The 20197-nt window shown below is 54.5% G+C and overlaps 1 protein-coding gene across 1 annotated transcript in view; it reads left to right on the top strand.

Moving 5' to 3' along the window:
* The window catches only part of MED27 (mediator complex subunit 27), a 274187-nt gene extending 254329 nt beyond the window's left edge, over positions 1-19858 (top strand). The window contains exons 10-11 of the transcript XR_008959842.1: positions 19196-19329; positions 19778-19858. The gene's annotated coding sequence lies outside the window, so the exon portion shown is untranslated. The remainder of the gene's footprint in view (positions 1-19195; positions 19330-19777) is intronic.
* Positions 19859-20197: the final 339 nt, after the last annotated feature.

Genomic DNA, 20197 nt, shown 5'->3' with positions numbered 1-20197 from the left:
CCACAGCAGCCTTAGTGACAGTGGACAGAAACAGGAAGCAACCCCAAGGGTGTAGCTGAATATTTTAAGCAAATTGCGGTCCTTCCTTGCGGTGGGCTGCTGCCCAGCCATGGAATGACCCGCTGCCTCACACAGCAGCTTGGAGGACTCTAGAGATGGGCTCAGTGTGTATCCGTGGTGCGTTGCAACTTGGGGGACTCTAGAGATGGGCTCAGTGTGTATCCGTGGTGCGTTGCAACTTGGGGGACTCTAGAGATGGGCTCAGTGTGTATCCACGGTGCATTGCAACTTGGGAGACTCTAGAGATGGGCTCAGTGTGTATCCATGGTGCGTTGCAACTTGGGAGACTCTAGAGATGGGCTCAGTGTGTATCCACGGTGCGTTGCAACTTGGGGGACTCTAGAGATGGGCTCAGTGTGTATCCGTGATGCGTTTAAATGAAATCCTAGAAGAGGCAAAAATGATCTATGTGTTTAAAACTCAGAACAGCGGAGCAGGGCAATTGGCTAGAAGGGGTGTTGGGTTCTGGGTGGCAGTTCCATGGGTGTGTAAAACATATTGAAGTGAATATATAAGATCTGGGCACTTAATTGTACCTTGAATATACCTCAATAGCATATATACCTCAATATGTGTAGAGACACCCCCTCCGGCCTTTCCCCACCAGAACCCCTTCCCCGGGTCTGCCCACACTCGGCCCAGCGGAGCCAGGAGCACTTCCTCCTGCTCCAGGCAGCATCTCTGTCCCGCATGTGCTGCCGGGCAACCACCTGTCCAGCTGCTTGGCACCCCAGACCCTCAGGGCGCCCCTGTGGACCCTTTACACCTGTGTGTCCCCCTGAGCCCCAGGAGCATCGCTCCTGATGCCTCTGGGGGACCTACAGATGTGTGCTGAACAAATGAGGAAACTATCCCTGGGTCTTCGTTTATGGTTGTAGCTACAGTTGAGACCCGGGTGTATATCCGCAAACCCCACTTCTACCTCCTCCTGACATCCATCTCCACTAAACCCATATAGATCCATAAACTCAGTTTCTAGTGCGTCTGTATCACTGACTCTCTCTGAACCTCCCGAGCTCCTGGGAAGGTGGAGGCACGGGTCCCCGCAGGCTGACAGATCAGCAGCCTCTGCCAGTGCCTCCCGGCAAGCTGCTCACTCCCAGAGACCCTCTGCCGCCACCTCTTCCTGGTCTAGCTTTCCCCTCCCATTGTGTGCTCTGCTCCTGTTCTGAGACTACAGAGAGCTCGGGGATTCCAAGGTCAGGCCCTGATCTGGGCAGAGCTGGGTTCGGTTTCTGGCACCGCTCTGCGACCTAGAGCCAGTCACTACTTCTCTCCAGCCTTGGTTTACTCGTCTGTGAAATGGGATAATATTAGCGCCTGTTTCATAGGAATGTCAGGGGGACCCGGTGAGGTTTTGTGTGTAAAGCACTTAGCTGAGGGGAACTGGGCAGCCAGGCAGCCCCTGGCATCCCCCAGGATTCTGTGAGTTGAGTGGATGTCCCAGCCAAAGACCGAGTGATTCCAGTCCCACCACCCCTGCACCCAGGCAGCCTCCAGTGGCCTCCTCAGCTCAGAGGGCATTTTCAGTTCAGAGGTGCCTGGCTGGCTCAGTCAGAAGAGCGTGCGACTCTTGATCTCAGGGTTGTGAGTTTGAGCCCCACGTTAGGTGTGGAGATGACTTACAATAAATACATACATACATATATACATAATTTTTTAAATGGCATTTTCAGCTCAGACCAAAGAGCCCTAGGCTTATTTGAAAATGAGACTCCTGGTGGAATCCCAAATACCAGGGAGGGGCGGCGGGGCAGGGCAGGTATCAGCCACAGAGGAGAGGGGTGCGTGGGGAGGTCGTAGTCAAGGGCACACATTTCCGGTTAGGAGATGAATATATTCCGGGGAATCCAACGTACATCGTGGTGACTATAGCTGGTGATGTCTGTGTTACGTACCTGCAAGTTGCTGAGAGAGTAAGCCTTAAACCTCCTCACCAAGGAAAAGGAACGGTAGCTGTGATGTGATTGAGGTGTTGGGAACTCTGTGGTGGCGAGCATTTTGCAACACAGAAGTTTCTGAGGCCAACAGGTTGTAGACCCTAAACTTACCCAACGTTACATGTTAATTATGTCTCAATAAAGCTGAGGGGAAAAAAAAAAACATTTTAGTACAAAGAATTAGAAGGACATGATTTTTAATGAAAGGCAATTTTTTAAATTTTTAAAAAGCAATTTACATTTCAAAAAAAAAGAAAACAGATTAGGGATTGCAGAAACCGCCCTGACTGCAGGAAAAAGGCAGAAATGAGAACTTTGCAAAAGCAGATGGCCAGATGCCGAGAGCGAAGATCACCGTGGACAGAGGCCGGCAGCCCGACAGGAACGTGGGGAAGCTCTTCTCTCTTTCCCGGTGGGGACCACAGCCTGAAGGCCACCATTTCTTTACCAGGCCCTCTTCCCATGGCCTGGCCCCGGGCACCCCCAGTCAGTCACCTCAGACCGAGGAGGGACAGGGGCAAGATGGGTGTGATGGGCCCGCAAAGCCTGGGACCTGGGCTGTTGGCCAGGCTCCGCCCTTTCCTCAAAGCCGTGTGACCTTGAGTAAGTCACTAAACATCTCTGAAGTGTTTGTTTAGATCCCAGGACCCTCTCGAGGGCCCAGCACAAAAGCGATGCTTGATGCAGACTTGATATAGAACAAAGGACAGTCCCAGCTGGACAGTGTTCTATGCTGACAGAGTCGGGAAACTGAGGCATGGAGTTGCCGACGTGACTCCGGTCATAAGAGGGGCACGGAGACACAATGCCAGATTTCACCCCACATGCTCCAGGCAGGGCCCCTGTGGGCATTTGTCCTCGCTCTCCTGTGGACCCTTCAAAGCTTCTTCACATGCAAGTCGGTTTACTTGCACAAGAAATAATAAAAATAATAATCGCACAAGAAATACATGTTCAAAAGAAATTAGGAAAATACAAAGGAGGGAGAAAAATCACCCCAAATCCCAACACCCCGCACCAACATGGGCTGAGACGACAGTGTCCCTCTCGGGGTGCTTCTGTGCACGCGTTCACATGTGCCCTTGTGGGTACGATTTTGCACGAATGGGATCGAGTACCACGCTAGCTTCAGACCCAGCGCTGTTCACCCAACAAAAATTGTGCACACCTTTATCCATCAATAAAAACTCATCCCCAGGGGCGCCTGGGTGGCACAGCGGTTAAGCGTCTGCCTTCGGCTCAGGGCGTGATCCCGGCGTTATGGGATCGAGCCCCACATCAGGCTCTTCTGCTATGAGCCTGCTTCTTCTTCTCCCACTCCCCCTGCTTGTGTTCCCTCTCTCGCTGGCTGTCTCTATCTCTGTCAAATAAATAAATAAAATCTTTAAAAAAAAAAAACAAAAACTCATCCCCACCATCGTTTTTCCCAGCTGTGTGATACTCCGTCGTGCGGACAGCTCCCGAGTCCATCAGTCAGTCCCAGTAGGCGGGGTAGAGATCGATCGGTGTTTTTCCAGAAAGAAACACAGGTGGCAGGTGACACCCTTCCTGGAAACACCCCGGGCAACAGGTGCTTGCTACTCCCGAGGCATCTCCTTCCATCTCCATCTGGCTCCAGGGTAGGGGGTCCTTCCTGAGGGGGAGCCCAGATCTGTCTCCCAAGAACCTCTCCCCGTGGTGCCGGTTCTCTACTCGGGGTTATCCATTTTGTCCACCCCAAAGCCCACCAGCATTTTCCCAGCCTACTGCACCCTCACCCGTTTGAGGAAAGGCCACCTTCCCCACTTGCCTTGGGAAGCCCCCCCAAGTAGGTGTGAGGTCTGCAGGTTTAGAGGTCAAGAGCCCTGGCTTTAGAGCCAGACAGACCTGGGTTCAGATCCCCACTCCACCACTTCCTGGCCATGGGACCCGGGGAAGGTCCCTGACCTGTCTGAGCTTCACTTTCCTTTTCTGTGAAATGAGTTTAGTACCAGTACTGACTGCAGGCCCCCTCGAGGATTTCCAGGGGCTGTCCGTATAAACCACTTCATTCGGGGCCAGTGCCCGGTAAGGACTAGGTAAATGCTAGATGCTGACGCTGTCCATGGCGGGGAGTCCCTGTCGGTGAGGATTCCGGAGGGCAAGCTCAGCGGGGCTGTGGGGCCTTGCCAAAACACCCCAGCCCTGCCCCCCACCTCTGGCTATCAAAGGCCCATGACGAGCTCATCTCTCGTGGAGGGGAGGACCCCGGCAGCTCAGGGAGGAGGGAGAGCGGCAGACCCGGAGTGGGATCAATACATTATTTAACAGCAAGAATGCAGATGAGGAAAAATTAATGAAGGGGCTCCCTCTGCTCCTGTCCCCCTAGCCCCCACTCTTCCTTGACTTCGCGATTGCTGACAAATTCTCCAGAAAATATCAAAACAGCCTCCAGCTGGAACCTGCCACTGCGATGCACCGTTATCTATTATTGATGTGAACCTTGACAAGTTCTCTTTTTAAGGAAGGCGAGCCGGGGAGAGAGCTGCTAATCTGTGTTTAAAGGGATAGATTCTGGTTTCCCCCTCCCCGGGGCTGCAGCCAGAGAAACACCTGCAAACCGCAGCCCCTCCATCTGCCCCCCTATCCTAGCTGTGCAGGGAAAGGAGGATAGAGACCTGGAGAGCTAGAGGATGGGAGGGGCTGGGGCCTCTCACCAACTTCCCCCGGGTGGTGCCTCAGTTTCCCTTTTTGTGCACTTTCCAGGCCAGCAATTAGTGGCATGGCCTGGGGACAGCAGGGCAGGGCGGGGAGGATGATAGGAAGCCAGAGAGCTCCGAATCTTGCCTCGGGCAGTGGAGGAGAGGCATGCCTGAGGCAGAGGGCCGTCCACAGTGAACCAACATCTCACCACGCCAGGACCCTAAGATCCATTCTGCAAAACAGAGTGAGTTCAAAGCGGGTGATTTTAAATTTTTAATACTGGAAATACCTCAGTCATCTAGAAATCACTTGATGAACAACTTGAGTCATCCAGAATATTGACGAGAAGAAAAAAAATGGAAACTAAAAAATTTTCCGAAGGAGCCATTTCAAGCTTGCAAAACCCAAGCCTCGAAGTTCATGCACTTGACCCCCAGGGGAGTCCTTGGGTCCCATCACTCTTGTTCGAGAAGGGTTCTCACCAGCACGGGCTGTTCTCTTCTCTTCCTCCGGCAGATGTGAAATGGTGGTACTTGGAGAGGGTGAAGGGGAGCCAAGGCTTTGCCAACAGCACCACTGGACAGCAGGCACCCAGACAGGACGGAGGGTGGATGGGGTGGAACGAGGAGAACAAGAAGTGAAGAAGCAGAGCCATCTGGGGCCAGTCAGTGTGGGGGCAGGTGCCCTCGTGGGGCTTCCGGTTCGGCAAAGCGTTAGACATGAGTCTAACTTGCAAAATTGAAAGGAGTTATAAAAAGCTTCAAGGAAATGGCATTTCTGACAAATGCGAGATCACATGCTCCTTGCTGTGGTCATGGACGATCACAGTGGGCAAAGATCGAGAATTCGAGAACGCAGCAGCCAGAGGTCATACACTTGAACGTCTTCATGGGAGCAGCCGGGCCACATAAATGAGAGACGCAGGAGGGGTGGGGTCATCAGGAGCGGTGACGGTGGCAAACTGGAGACCACAGGCTGAGTCTGCAAAGGACGCTCTCCCTGTGCTCTGGCCCCTCGCAGTGGAGGAAGTGGGCCCACTTCTCAAGGGAAGGCAGAAATAGAATTTTAAGATGAGCTGTCCCAATTTTCAAACACCGACAACTAATTCTTGTTTTCTAAAACAGTATGCAGGCCAGACAAAGCCTGTCCGTGGGCAGAGCCCAGCCTGAGAGCCACCGTGCAGAGCCTCTGCCCCCTGCTGAGGAAAGGCAGGCCCTCAGAGGTTCGCTGACCGCGTGGCCACTGCCCTGCTTAGTGGCCTTGAATCACCTTGGTGCCTTTTCTAACTCCAGGAAGAGGAGCTGGGTCTGGGGCAGGTGGTCATAGTACCCTCCTGCTTGTGCTAAGTGCTGCACACGCTCTGTGTGAGACCTCCAGGAGAGCCCTGTGATCGTCGGCTTTTATCCGTGATGAGATGACATACGGGCTCAGAGAGGTCAAGCAGCTGCAAAGGGTCACACAGGCCCATGAGCGGCCGAGTGGACCTAGGGCCCCGATGGGAGGGTAGGGAGATCCATCCTAGGACTGGACCATAAAAGGGAACTTAAGGGTGGGGGGCAAGTACAAAGCGGGAGAGTTATCATGCCCGTTTCCTGAGGCTGCCCTAACACTTTACCACAAGCCTGGTGGCTTAGAACAGCCACATTCTCACAGTTCTGGAGACCAGAAGTCCTAAAATCCGGTGTCAGCAGGGCTGGCTCCTTCCAGAGGCTCTGGGAGAGAATCTGTCCCCGGCCTCCTCCAGCTCCCGGAGGCCATCTGCACGCCTTGGCTCCCGGCCCCTCCCTCTGTGTTCAGAGCCATTTCTCCTGTCTCTGACCTCTGCTGGGGCTCTGACCTCTCCTCCTCTGACCCTCTGCCTCCCTCTTATAAGGACCTTTGTGATGACACTGGGCCCACCCAAGGAACCCAGGGCAATCCGTAAATTCGTCGCATCTGCGGTGTTCCTTTGCCATATCAAGGAACGTACTCCCAGGTCGCAGGGATCTGGACATGGGTGTCTTTGGGGAGCACTGTTCTATCCCCCACAGCAGTCTGCCCTGCAAAGGCTGCTTGTCTTCAGTGAGTGAAGGGGTTGGCGAGGAGACCCGCAGTGGAGGGTTCTGTAGAAAGCACTAACCCCAGGTTGAGGGCAGGCAGGTCCCACTGAGAAGCTAGAGAAGCCCGTGAAGGAAGCCAATGTCTGAAGACCTCGAGGAGCAGCTCAGGAAAAGCTGGTTGGGGAGCTGGCACCCCCAGTCCTGCTGACCCCACCCCCGAGGCTGGAATGAGAGTCCCCCAGTGTCAGGGCCAGGCCTTTATTGACTGCTTACCCCCTGCCAACCCTGAGGGGTCACTTCCTGGGAGAGGGACTGGGACCTGGAACCCAGCACTCCCTGTTCCTACACCCCTCCCGGGCTGGAGGCCTCATCTGAGTCTGGCTCCATGGCCCCAGACAGCACCAAGGACTCCGGGGGGGGGGGCAGGGGGTATGCAACGGCTGTCAGCCCTTGCGTCAATCCATGGGGCACCATTCCCTGCTTCCTTCAAGGCATATTGATCAAGCCCCGCTCTAGGCCAGGCCCGGGGACACGACTGTAAGCCTGGCAGATGGGGCCCACGCCCGGGGACTACTGGTGGTTTGGCAGGAGAGATGGGGATTAAGCACATAATCATTTAATTGCAGATATGAAAAAGTGCTTTGGGGACATGGACTATTTGAGAAATGAGAGGCCTCGTAGGGTGCTTTTTCTGGAGAACTGCAGGTTCCTCCTTGAAGGGATACTCTAAGGTAGTGGAGGAGGAAGGGGAGAAGGAGAAACGACGTCTCTCTGAACTGCACCACTTTCTTTCCCCCCTAAGTGCACCTGTCCACAGTGTGGTCTGACCTTTGACCTCTGATGCCTCTTGGCTGGTGCTGAATCCCTTCTCTCTTTCAGGTTCTCTTCGGTTTTTGGGTTCCACATCACTTTCCCCTGCACCTGATCATGGGTACCTCTTCCCCCCAGGGAAGGGGCCTGGCTCTTGGAGCGGCACCCACCCCCCTGCTCTGCTCTACATCTGGGGCTGGTGCCCGGGAGGCGGGGTGGGGACCCCATTGCGAGTCTTTCCAGGCTAGGGGAGAGCGGGGGAGCCCAGGGTCCTGGAAACTATCCCGGGCTGCACGCCTTGAAATCTAAGACCCATGTCCCATACCTAATGGAAGACAGTGGCCCTGGGCAAGTCCCACCCCATGTCGGAGCCCCGGGCTCTCCACCTGGAAAGGGGCAGAATGGATCAGACCGTGTCTGAGGCCCCTCGCCGCTTTGCCTTGTAGGGCCTTTCCTTGATTTCTAAAAGGAGTCTTGTGGTTCTCACGCTGTCTTCCTGGACCAGATTGCTGGCACTCTGGGTGCAGAGCGGATGCCCCACAGGAACACTGGCATGAACAGCCTGCGCGCTGCTGCAGGGAGCGCGGGCCTCACTGACGTTCTCAAATGATGCTCACGGTAGGGCTGGCACCGGCCCCGTGGCCGTGGCCCAAGGCTGCAGGCACCCCGCGGGGATGTGCCATCCTGCCACTCCGTGGGGGGAGCGCGGACACTCTGTCCTTGTCCGGGCTGAGCAAGAGCTGAGGCCGGCGGGGGGCCTCCCAGGGTGTGCTCGCTGAGCTCCTATGGGGTTCTCATCCCCCTGGAGAACAAGCTGAGTGGGGCAGCCTTCAAGGCGTTCACTGGGGAACCTAACAGCTCTGGGTTCAAGTCCTACTTTCTGGCTTGCTAGCCAGAGACCTTGGGCAAGTGGCATAAGCTGTAGACTCCGTTTTCTGATCTGCATGAAGGGGGCGCCCACCACCGAGGGTCACTGTGGGGCTAGATGAGATCATCACGTCCCCTAGTGTGTTTGGCGTGTTGTAAGTGCTCAGTAAATAAATGGTGCCTAATGGAATGATTAAATTGACCAGTCCCCTGGTTTCAAGGTCAGTGCTAGGAAGTCACTGGAGGCCTTGGGGAAGGCCCTCCCCCTTAAGAAGTGGGAGGGGCGGTGGTCCCAAGGGTCCCTTGAGTTCCTCTGAAGCTCACATTCTATGGCCTGTGCCAGCGGATACTCTCCTGTCCCTTCTCTTTTGGGCTCTAGATTGTGGCCTTCTGGAAGGCAGGACCGCCCTGCCCCCGCTGCCCAGCCAACAGTCCGCCCCTGTACGGACGGGCAGGCAGAAGCAGGTGGAACTGCAGGTGGAGAGGTGAGCAAGGCTTGGCTGGGACAGGAGAGGCGGCCGGTGCCACCACGATGAGGGGAGGCCCCAGAACAGAGGTCATTCTTGCCCCCAGGCCAGGGGTCATTCCTCTGAACGTCTGGGCCCAACGTTCAGATAAGCCCAAAAAGCTCCCTGGATTTAAGAGCTTATGAAGGGTTTAATTAAAGAACCTCACTGTTACTTTTGAAAAATAAAATCCCTCTGCCTGCATTGATCCTGCTTTGAAAGATGTTTGCTCCAATAGATATTCAGGCTGAGAGGGAGGAAGGGGACTCACAAAAGGGCCATAAAAGGACGTGCTTGGGCAAGAGGTCCAGCTGCCTAGGTCTGCTGTCTGGTGACCAAGCCCTGCCACTTGGGAGGGGTTTGCCTCCTGGAAAGATGACTGAATTCAGAGAGGACTGGAAGCCTCCCTGGTCAGTCCCCGGGGCCCAGCTGGCCAGCCTGCCTTCTCCTGGCTGTCATTCTGTCTGTCGTCTCTCCCCAGGAAAAGCTGGCGTGGCCACAGTGACAGAGTGGACAGTCTGGGCCCTGGGCGAGGAGCCCGGGACGGTGAGCTCTGCCTGCTGCTGGGAGTCTCCTGAGACATCACAGATGGCCCAGCGGACCTCAGCATGGTGGGAGTGTTGGCCCAGCAGGGCTGGGCTCCCACACACCACTGCACCCCAGAGTTATTGTGTTGTGGTGCGAGGCCGCTACTCCCAGCCCCCTGCCTCACTCCTCCCTCAACAATCCTTCCATCAATGCCACCCGGGCTGCCCTGGGGACCCCCAAACCCATTTGACCTCTCTGTGTCTCAGGAGATGAAGTCATCTGTAAAATGAGGGCTTTCGTGAAGTCATAGGGAGAGGCAGCGGGGGTACCGGGGGTACCAGGGCAAACTCTGCAGGTTAAAAGCGGCAACCCTCAGACACAGGGGGCCATTGGAAGATGAGGGTGTTTCTGGGAAATCCAGACTCCGGACAGGGCAGAATCTAAGATCTGGAAACCAGGCCACAGGTCCCTGGCTCCTTCCTTCCCTGAGAAAAATGGCAGCTCGCTAACCCCAAATGGACCCAGTGCCCTTTCTGGTCCTGCTTCCAATCTCCTGGTAGGGTGAACCAACTCCTCTTCTTATGCCTGCCTTGTCCAATCAGCCCAGGACACAGGATGAACTCTTGGCTGGGAACGTGCCCTTGAGATGAGGGGAGTGGGGTTCCCAGAGGCTTTCCTCGAGCAGGAAGTCATTCCCAAGGAGTCTCTGACAAGTGGCCTCTGCCTGTGGTCTGTGGTCAGAGTCTGGAAGAACTGGGCGGTTGGGGGGGGGGGGGGGTCTAGCCCAGTTCAGCACCTTGGACAAGACACCCGGTTTCTGATTTGGCAAAAGGGCCTCATAATACCATCTGCCCTGCTGCCTTGCCTTCCTCCCAGCGAGGGGACACCAAATGGCCAGAAGTGGGACTCACATCCTTGGACTCCTTGTCAAGAGCAGGCTATCAGCTGTCTACCCCAGGCAGGGATGGAAGCAGGCATCCACATATGAAGGTGCTCTAACACGCAGGTTCTCTGTACTCAGGCATGGTGAGGCCAACAGGTCAGGAGACCACTGCGAGGAAATGCTAGTTTGTTATACTCCCAGATCCCAAGAGGAGGGAGCGCGCCACGCCACGCAGGGCCGCACGGCCCTGGGAAGCGCCAGGATGGAGCAGGAGGCAGAAAGAGCGAGGGCAAAGCATGGGTAGGAGCCTTCATGGTGGTTTCTGTGGGAAAGGCAAGGCAAGGCAGGGTAAGCAGGCTTAGGACTGACTAGTTGGAATCATTTCAGCGTGCTACAGGGCACAGGGGGCTGTGCGGCTGCCCCTAGTTATCTGGAACCTGGCCCTGGGGTGATGGGGACAGGTGGAGAGTGGCCCAGAGCACGAGAGCCAGATACGGGAGGCTGAGGGCGGGGCTCGGGACCAGGTTTGCACAGGAAGGGCACGATCACATCCTTTACTGTTCTAAGACTTGGCTAACCCTGGGAGGGGCAGCCCCCTGCAGGGTCAGCAAGACCCCGAGATGACAGCATCGACAATACAGAAAATTAAAAGGCATGGTTAATACAGAAGGATGGAGGTCTGGGCAGAGAAGCCGCGGGGCCCAAGCTCCTGGGCAGCAACTGACCCCTCAGAGGGTCCCATCTGCCTGCCCCGCTGAGGAAGGACTGAGGTGCCCTGAGGGAGGATGCTGGCATGGGCTAAGTCAGCCCAGTGTCCATCCCCAAAGCCCACTCCACGTGCCTCACGGGCTCTCATTCAGCTCTGCACAGCCCTGGCCTCGGTCTCCCCCACCAGAGTGGCCTGGTCTGGCAGTACCCAGGCCAGTGGGGGTCGGAAGCTGGCGAGGGCAGCTGTCGGACATGCTTTGTGTAACCCACCAGTGACAGCATGGGCTCAGGAGTCAGACCCGGTCCTGAGACTAAGCTTCATAGCTCAGGCACCTGACATGAATTACCGAATCTCTTTAGACCTCAGTTTCCCCACCTGCAAAACAGGACCACTGAGAGCACCATCTTCTGGGGGTGTGCTGTGGGTGAAATGAGATGGTACTTGCAAGACTCTTGGCACAGGACTTGGCACAGAGGCTGTGCTCAGTAAAAGGGGGCTAATAATAGGATTATTTTAAAGGTCTTTATGATCTGCCTGCTCACCCCGCCCTCCACCCTGGACCTTCCATGGCTTCTTCATGCCCTACACTGGCTTTTGCCCCCAGACCTTTGTACCTGCTATTCCCTTTGCCCAGGACGTTCTTCCCTGCTCTGCTCTCCCGGGCTCCTTCCCTGGCTAACGCCCACTCTAGCTCAGATGTTCTCCCCATCAGGATGTCTTCTCCTCCCCCCTACCACTCACCTGGGGAAGTGTCCACCTCACAGGTACCCAGCACACCCTGTCCCCACCTGCGACAGGGCACTGACCACACTGGATTAGAACTGCCTGCTTTCCCCAAGAGCCAACTAGACTGAGAGTTCCTGCCTTTGTATTAGTTTCCTGTGGCGGATGTAACAAGTTTCTCCAGACTGGGCACCTAAACCCAACAGAAAACAAATGCTTTCACGGTTCTGAAGCCCAGAAGTTCAAGGTCAGTCTCACTGGGCCAAAATCAAGGTGTCAGCTGTACTCCCTCCTCCCTCTGGGGAAGAGTCTGCTCCTTGTTTTTTAAGTTTCTGGTGGCCAGCTCCTGGCCAGCATCAGTCCAGTCTTTGCCTCTGGCTTCCCGTCCTCCTCTCTGAGAGTGCCCCATCTCCCCCTGCGTCTCTTATAAAGACACTCACAAGGACACCTAGCACCCACCCGGATGACCCAGGATGAGCTCCTCATTGTAAGACCCTTAACTCAATCACCTCTCTGAAGACCCTCTTTCCAAATAAGATGTCATTCAGTCATTTGCCATATAAGGTAATATTCACAGGTCCTGGGATCATGAAGTGGATACAGGTTATCTCTCACTTTTCAAAAGTTCACATTACACCCCTTCGCTTCTACAAAAAAAAAAAAAAAAAAAAAGCCTATATTCATACCTGGTTTCATTAACTGAAAGAAATCCAAAAAGGATTTTTGTTTTTATTAAAAAAAAAAAAGGCAAAAAGCAAAATAGCGCTCAGCGTAGGTTTTACAGTGAGCCATTTAGAGGCAGCGCACAGCCAGCAGGAGAGGGTCCCCACCAAGCTCCTTCCCCGGGACCGACACTCAGCGGCCCAGCAGCAAGCGGCCATGCTTTGAACTGTGTCTGTGAGCATCTGGGCTGTATCTCCATTTATCACACGCATCCATTAGCAAAATAGATCTTAAGGTATCAGAAGAGCCTAAGAGATTGTTTTTGGGATCTGGGAATGCTCACAAAATGTTCCATATAAATTGATGGCAGTTGTTTCTTTACCTTACACCATTGAGGCCTACAAAGGGTTTCGGAGGAGCACCCTACTTTCCAAGAGCAGAAGAAACCCGTGTGTCTTTGCCCAGGCCCAGCCATTGTTTCAGCCGACCACAGTGTCCTTTCACTGCCGGCTGGTGCCGGTGCTGGGGGCTGCTGGGCGCTCGGTGCTCACGGCGCACCTGTTGCAGGGCAGGGTTGAGGCCGCATTGGGCTGGGGGAGGGGAGGCAGAGGCTTTCCCTTCGGCCAGGTTGGATGGGTCAAGAATCACAGCCTCATAAAGCTGGAAAGAGCGTTTGCTTCTACCCCCTCCTTCTCCTCTTCTTTTGAGGCACAGAGACAGGCCCAAGACGACAAGCTCATTTGTGTCCGCGGTGCCAGAGAGCAGGTTTCCGGGGCCAGAGCCCCATGTCAGCTGCTCCAACCTCACAATTTTGTCGACCAGAGGCAACACAGGCCCAGTCTGTGACCCCCCCACCCCCGCATGGGCAACAGAAAACGGGTGAGCAGAGCCTTCCCCCACCACATTGGCCTCCAGCAGCTGCTGGTTTCTGAACCCCATTTTTGTGACTTCACTTTGGAATATTGACTGTATTTCCTGCTGGCTTTCCTATTTGTTACTCGGGCTTTTGTTCGGACGAGCCCTCCCTGAGGCAGCCTGGGTCACCTTCACATCCCGCCGGCCCCGCCAGAGGGTCTCCTGGCCACAGAGAAAGGCAGGGAAGAAAGGCAGGACCCTGGGGAGACCCCAATCGATAGGGGTCTTTCTTCCGGCCCAGCGGCAGCCCAGCAGCAGCCCTGGCTCCCAGGCAGCGGTGCGGAGGGTCTCCAACACGACTGTGCAGCTGGGGCTCTGCAGGCCAAGGGGGAAAGAGCTGCAGAGCCAGTGTGGTGAGCTCGGGCAGAGCGCCCTGGAAGCTTCAGGGCTGGCCAGGTGGGAGGGCCACAACCATCACAAGCCGGGGTCTGGAGGCTGCGCGTGCTAGCCTCGAAGGGCTCTGTACTCGCTGCCCAGCGTCCTCAGGCTGAAGCCAGGCCCCTGCTACGCCAAGCAGCTTATGGGGCCCAGTGGAGGCGATGAGCTCTGGAGTCAGGCAGGCCAGTGTGACATTCTGGAGCAAGCTGTGACTCCACCCCTGGTCTCAGTCACCATGTCTGTAGAATGGGGCTAATAACAGTTCTTCCTCATCAGCTGCAGGAGGAAGGAATCAAATGATAAGGTACTCGGCTCACTGTGAGATCCACTGTCAGTTGTTACTGCGACAATAACAACATCTCCAACTCTGCTGCTCCTTCCCGCACACGCCACACTCTGGCCCTGAACTTCCCTCTGCTCCTGGAAGCTTCCATGCCCTCTCACTCTTCCAGGCTCATGCCCACGCTGAGGCATACTCTTCCAGCTCCTCTTACCCAGCCTCTAGGTCTCAATGTCACCTGCTCCAGGAAGCTCTCCTGGGTTAGGCGCTCTTGCTTTCTGCCCTGCCATGTGCCCCGCGGCGCCTGTGACTCCTGCGTCCCAGCACTGCTCACGGCGGCTTGATCGGTTGTGGTTGATCGTCTGTCTCTCCCACAGGGCTGTGAGCTCCCCACGGGTGGGAGCATCTGTCTTGCGCGCCCCTGTATCTCTGGCACCAGGTGCCCAAATGAATGACATTGCGGATCACAAATGAATACGCTTGGCTAAGTGTGGAACTCCATCCCAGGTGTCAGGGCTGATTATGACCGAGTAGGGGCTGACGAAAGTCCCTGGTGCCTCGGGGAGGGGTTGGCAATGACAGCTTATTTGCTTGGAGTTTTCAGGGGATGGTAAGATATTTCCTGGGAGAGGGGGCTTCCCGTGAGGTTCAAGAGGCTGCATTGCCCCCGGAGAAGGTGAGAGCTCTGAGCCCAGCAAATCGGGAGTCAAGCCCCACCTCCCCCACCTCCTCCCTCCAGGCTGATGGGCTCCCCTTTGATAAATAGTACTTGCCACGGAGGACTTCTGGGGAATTACTCTGACCCTCCAGTACCTAGCACGGCGTCTGGCGTGGAGCAGGGGATCAATTTTTTAAAGATTTTATTTATTTATTTGACAGAGATAGAGACAGCCAGCGAGAGAGGGAACACAAGCAGGGGGAGTGGGAGAGGAAGAAGCAGGCTCATAGCAGAAGAGCCTGATGTGGGGCTCGATCCCATAACGCGGGGATCACGCCCTGAGCCGAAAGCAGACGCTTAACTGCTGTGCCACCCAGGCGCCCCAGGTGATCAATTTTTTAAAAGCAACAAATGTTAATTTTTAAAAGGCCCTGTAAATCGAAACCATGTTGTACATCTTCTCCTTCGACGATTTTTAGCTGACCCCCAATATGCAGTTCATAATTCCTTCCCCATGACATTATCTTCAAAATAATGTGTTCGATTTATAATTTATTGGGAGTCTTTTTCCCCCCGAGACAGACATCTTCAAGTTTTGATCTAAAGAATACAATCAACAAAATTAATATTTAAATCCAGAAAACTCCAACTTTGGTGGCTGATCTCGGGGATTTGAATTGACAGCAAGATTTTTAGACCTTCTAGTTTCTGCATGAGGCACTGCATTTTATATGAATCTCCTGGGCCAAGGAGGACAGGAAAGCTGCCCCTCCCCCCGCCCGTGGCCTCAGTGCTTGGCAAGGAAACGTGCAATTAGCAATTACTCTGGGATGACAGCCATGAGCCAGGACGGTCGTGGGCAAATGGGGAGCTCTGGTCCCCCTCCTGATGGCTGTCATCACTGAAGAGTCCAGCCCCACCGGCCTCAGAACCCTGTCTCACCCCAGGCAACCTGTCTCGATTCATCTTCCAGACCCACCAGACGGGATGGTCCACGCGGTCTGCAGTTCTGCCCGTGTTGTTCGAAGCATATCCCCAGAACATGGCCTAGAACGGTGCCTGGCCTGTGGTCATGCTCAACGAATGTGTGTTGAATAAATGAACGAATCAAAGTTGACTTGCAAGGTGAAGCCTTTTGCCAAGCCTGCCGAAAACAGCGAGTTTTGTTTTAAAGTCGTCATCACTTCTGGGGCGCCCAACTGGCTCAGAGGGTTGAGCGTCCGAATCTTGGTTTCAGCTCAGGTCGTGATCTCAGGGTCGTGGGATCGAACCCCACATCGGGGGCTCTGTGCTGAGCACAGAGTCTGCTTCTCTCCCTCTGCCCCTTCTCTCGATCTCTTGCTTTCTCTCTAAAATAACTAAATCTGAAAAAAATGAAGTCATCATTAGCTCTAATACATGCAGTATTTCATCTCTTTGGGGTTTTCCTACATGTACCTTCAAACGTGTTTATGAAAATTGAGGTTTAAAAAAAACCAACAACTCAAAGCAGCCAAGATGTCCTTGCGTGGATGCGTGGACGCGTGGACGCGGGGCTAAACAGGCTGTGGTCCGTCCAGCCAGGCAAGCGTGACTCTGAGCTATGGGGCCATGAAAGTTGTGTGCACGTTGCTAAGGGAAAGAGGTCGATCTGGGAAGATACGTATGATCTGACTCCAACCGTACGACATTCTGGAAAGATAGCAGTCCAGACAGTGAAAAGACTCGTGGTTGCCAGGGGTGAGGGAGGCGGGAGGCATGAATTAGGGCAGTGAGACTACTCTCGATGATGTTATCAGGGTGGATTCATGTCAGGACACATTTGTCCAGGGTCCTAGACTGTACAACAGCGAGAGTGACCCCTGATGGACAGGATGGACTCTGGGTGATAATGACGTGTCACTGTAGGTTCGTCAATGGTAACAAATGTACCTACCACTCCGGAGGGGGATGTCCACAGCGGGGGAGGCGTGTGCGTGCGTGTGTGTGTGGGGGGGGGGGGGAGGGAGGCGGGGTGTATGGGAAATCTCTGTACTTTCTGCTCAGTTTGGCTGTGAACCTAAAACCACTCTACCAAAAAAAATGAAGTCTGAGTTTTTTTAAAACCCAGTTCTTATTCTTATTTTCTAGCCAAAATTGGAATGAGTGTAAGGACTCTTACTCCATCTGAACAAACTACCCAGGTCCCCTGGAGTTTTGGGAAAAGTTCACTCCCCTGCCCAGGCTGCCCCGCAGCTGACCCCTGTCCCTCTTTTAAAGTGCGTCTCCCCGTTCAAAACATGACACATTTTGGCTTCGTTCCAGCTCCACGCAGTGGGTCCCCTCCCCATTTACGGCACAGATATCTGTCTAAGTGTGATATGTTTGTTTACTTGTTTCTCTAACAGCTTTGTTGAGGAATAATTGACATACACATATTTAAAGTGTTCCATTTGATACTTTCTGTGCCTGTGAAACCGTCGCCACCATCAAGTTAGTGAACACACCTGTTATGGGCTGAACTGTGTTCTTCCGAAAATTCCTATGTTGGAGTCCGAACCCCCAGGACCTGAGAATGTGACCATGTTTGGAGATAGGGTCTTTACAGAGGTGATGATGCTAAAATGAGGTCACTAGGGTGGGTCCTAACCCAACATGACAGGCGTCTTCGTAAGGAGAGGAGCTCAGGACGTAGACAGGCGCCGAGGGAAGACCGTGGGAAGACGCAGGGAGAAGACGCCACCTGCAAGCCCAGGAGAGGGGCCTCGGGAGGAACCACTTCCGTTGTTCAAGCCACCCAGTCTGTGGTGCTGAATTACAACGGCCCAACAAACAAATACAATACCCCTCGCCCCCAAAACCCCTCGTGCCCCCTTGTGGTCCCTCCCAGCCCCCAACATCCCCAGAGAACCACTGCCCTGCTTTCTGTCCTGGACTTCTTTCCCTCGATGCCATTATGTTGTGTGTGTCAGTCGCTCATTCCCTTTCTTTGCCAAGAGCTGATCCAGTGGATTAACAGGCCATAGCTTTTAAATTCACGATAGCCAAAACCTGGGGAAAAGTCCAGATGTCCACCAGCAGATGAATGGACATTTCCTTCTGATTAATTTCTTTCTCCCACTTGGAGTGGACACTCCGTGAGAGCAGGAACTTTGTTTATGGCTATGCCCACGGCATCCAGGAACCCACGCCTGGTGCAGAGTGGGCCCTCAATAAATAGTGATTGTATTAATGATTTAAAGGCTCATTGCCATGGAGGGGACGTGGCCTGGGACCCCTGCAGCCAGGCGGACCCCTCTCCCCGGAACACAGCGTTCACCGGTATGCTGGGCTTGAGCCACTGTTCCGTCTTCCATCACTTCATTCGCCAGATGGCAGGCTCCTTGTCTCACATCCCCCCTGCCCACCGTCATCCCCCCACCCTGGGAGGACCTATTCCTGGGTCAGACGCAGGATTTACCCCTCTGGGAAGCTTTCCTGGCAGTTCCTGCCCCGGGGGGATTTCCCCTTCGCTCATGCTCTAGCCCTGTGGTCCGGCAGCTCTGTCAGCCCACGCGCCGATGTTCTTATTTATTCAACAACATTCACTGGGCACCTGTTGTGGGCACTGCGCTGGGGGCTGGGGGGCAGGCAGACACAGAACTCACAGTCAGGTGGGGAAGCCAAAATTAAACAGATACTATCTCGGTCCACCACTTAGATCTGCTATCCTGCGCCGTGAAGGGCAGGGGTGCTGGGGGGAGCAGATAAGGGTGGAGGAACTTAGTTTCCTTTGGGGGCTGTCTTAGGGGTGACCTAAGGGTTGAGGAGAGACCAGGCGCTGTTGGGACAGAGCTGGGGGAGAGGTCTAGGCTCATGTGCAGGGTGGGGGTAGAGGGGATAAGAGGGTGGCCCACTGCCGTGGCTGCAGGAGGGTCTGTGTGGGCTGGGAACAGTGAGCACAGCGAGGGGCCACCAGGGAGGGCCAGGGTAAAGATGGGGATTTTGTTCTAATCCGGCTTCTCTCCTGGTGTATGCTGTGTTTCTCAGCCGTGCCCAGAGGTGATGCCCAGTGTCTCTCTCCAGCCAGGACAGAGACAATCAAGGGACCCTTGATTTCCTTACACGTCCTGCGCCCCCAGTGCACCGACCACGACACGGTCCCCGGGAGGCAGATAATGGACACTTCTGGATTGATGGGTTACTGATGCGGATTGATCATCTCATTCTCATGCAGGGGAAGGGGAGGCTTCGTCAGGAAGGGCACTGAGTCCTTCAGAGACAGTGGCGTCCGAAGAAGTTCCTACAGAGAGAATGAGACTCTCTTCGGAGCTTGGCTAGCAGAGTTTACTCACAGGCCAAGTGGTTTCTTGCCACCCCACCCTCTTCCCAGTGGAATAGGGACTATTCCAAATGTTCCCGGTGTGCTAGCGTCCAAATTCACCCTCTGTCTCACACACCTTGTGAACGGCTTAAAAGTGGAATTTATTCCAATAACGTGGGTTTATCTCTGCATTCAAAGGACAGGGTTGGATGCACAAACCAGAAAAGGATAATGAAAACAACGCATATGTCTCTATGATGCTGGGAGTGGCTCCTTCCTGTCTCGCTTGTTAATAACACATTCTCTCCCTGCAGACCCCGGTGCCCCGTCCCCGAAACGCTACATGGTCGCCTCGTTGCTGTGTTCTTTGAGAAATACCACAGCCCTGGGCTAGGGAAGGGATCGGTAATGTCACAGGGTGATCGTGTCGGCAACCCCAGAGGGAAAGGTAAGCTGCCACTCCAGAGCGAGCAGAGACTTCGTAGAGAACCTGGGAACCCCAGAACTGAATGTGGGGGCGGGGAATGCCTGAGAGTGGAGAAAGGAAGCCTTAAAATTAAAAACACCACCACCAACAACAACGAGAAATTTGCACCCAATAGGGAAGAGGTAAATTGAACTTAGCAGCTAAAAATATAAATAGGCCCAAGAAAGGTTTTCATAAAATATTCAGAACTAAAAGGGACCTCAGGAATTATGTAGTCTAATGGTTTTAAACATTTGTTTGGTTAATTTTAGAATCAAACCTCTTTTTTCAGAATAAAATACACAAAGCCTCTTAGAACTGCTTTGGCAGGAGTGGGGAGGAGGGCTTGATGCCACGGGACCCCACGCCTGCTGACCCTGACCCCCAAGACCGAAAAGCGCTGATGTTCGTCTACTCTCTCACACAACAGGGGAAGAAGCAGAGGTTGAGGGGAGTGAAGGGAGCCCCCCGTGATGCAGTGGACAGTGCACTCCAGCATGGTGATGGCAGGTACAGATGGCCCCTGGGGGGTGACAGCTACGTGTGTAGGAAGTGCCTCAGGCCTTCCAAGTGGCTGCTGAGCATTGCCCTGCAACTCTGAGCAGGAGCTCTGTGGCCAGACTGCCTGAGCTGGGATAGGGGAACCCCAACCTGGCTCCTGCACCTTGGATGGCTTGGCTTGCCCCTCGGCTTCCTCGTCTGTCCAGTGGGAATAATGACAGTACCTATCGCGGTGGATGAAGGCATGAAGGAAGGGCTCAGCACATGTGCAGCAAAGAGCAGAACACCCAGCACATGCTCGAGGGCCGGTCCGCCTTGCCGCGGTTGTCCATCCTTTCCCTCTTCGGCT

The sequence above is a fragment of the Ursus arctos genome, unplaced genomic scaffold, assembly GCF_023065955.2.
Source record: "Ursus arctos isolate Adak ecotype North America unplaced genomic scaffold, UrsArc2.0 scaffold_18, whole genome shotgun sequence".
NCBI lineage: Eukaryota > Metazoa > Chordata > Mammalia > Carnivora > Ursidae > Ursus > Ursus arctos.
The sequence above is the reverse complement of the archived record's forward strand: the minus strand, read 5'-3'. Positions and strand labels throughout refer to the sequence as shown.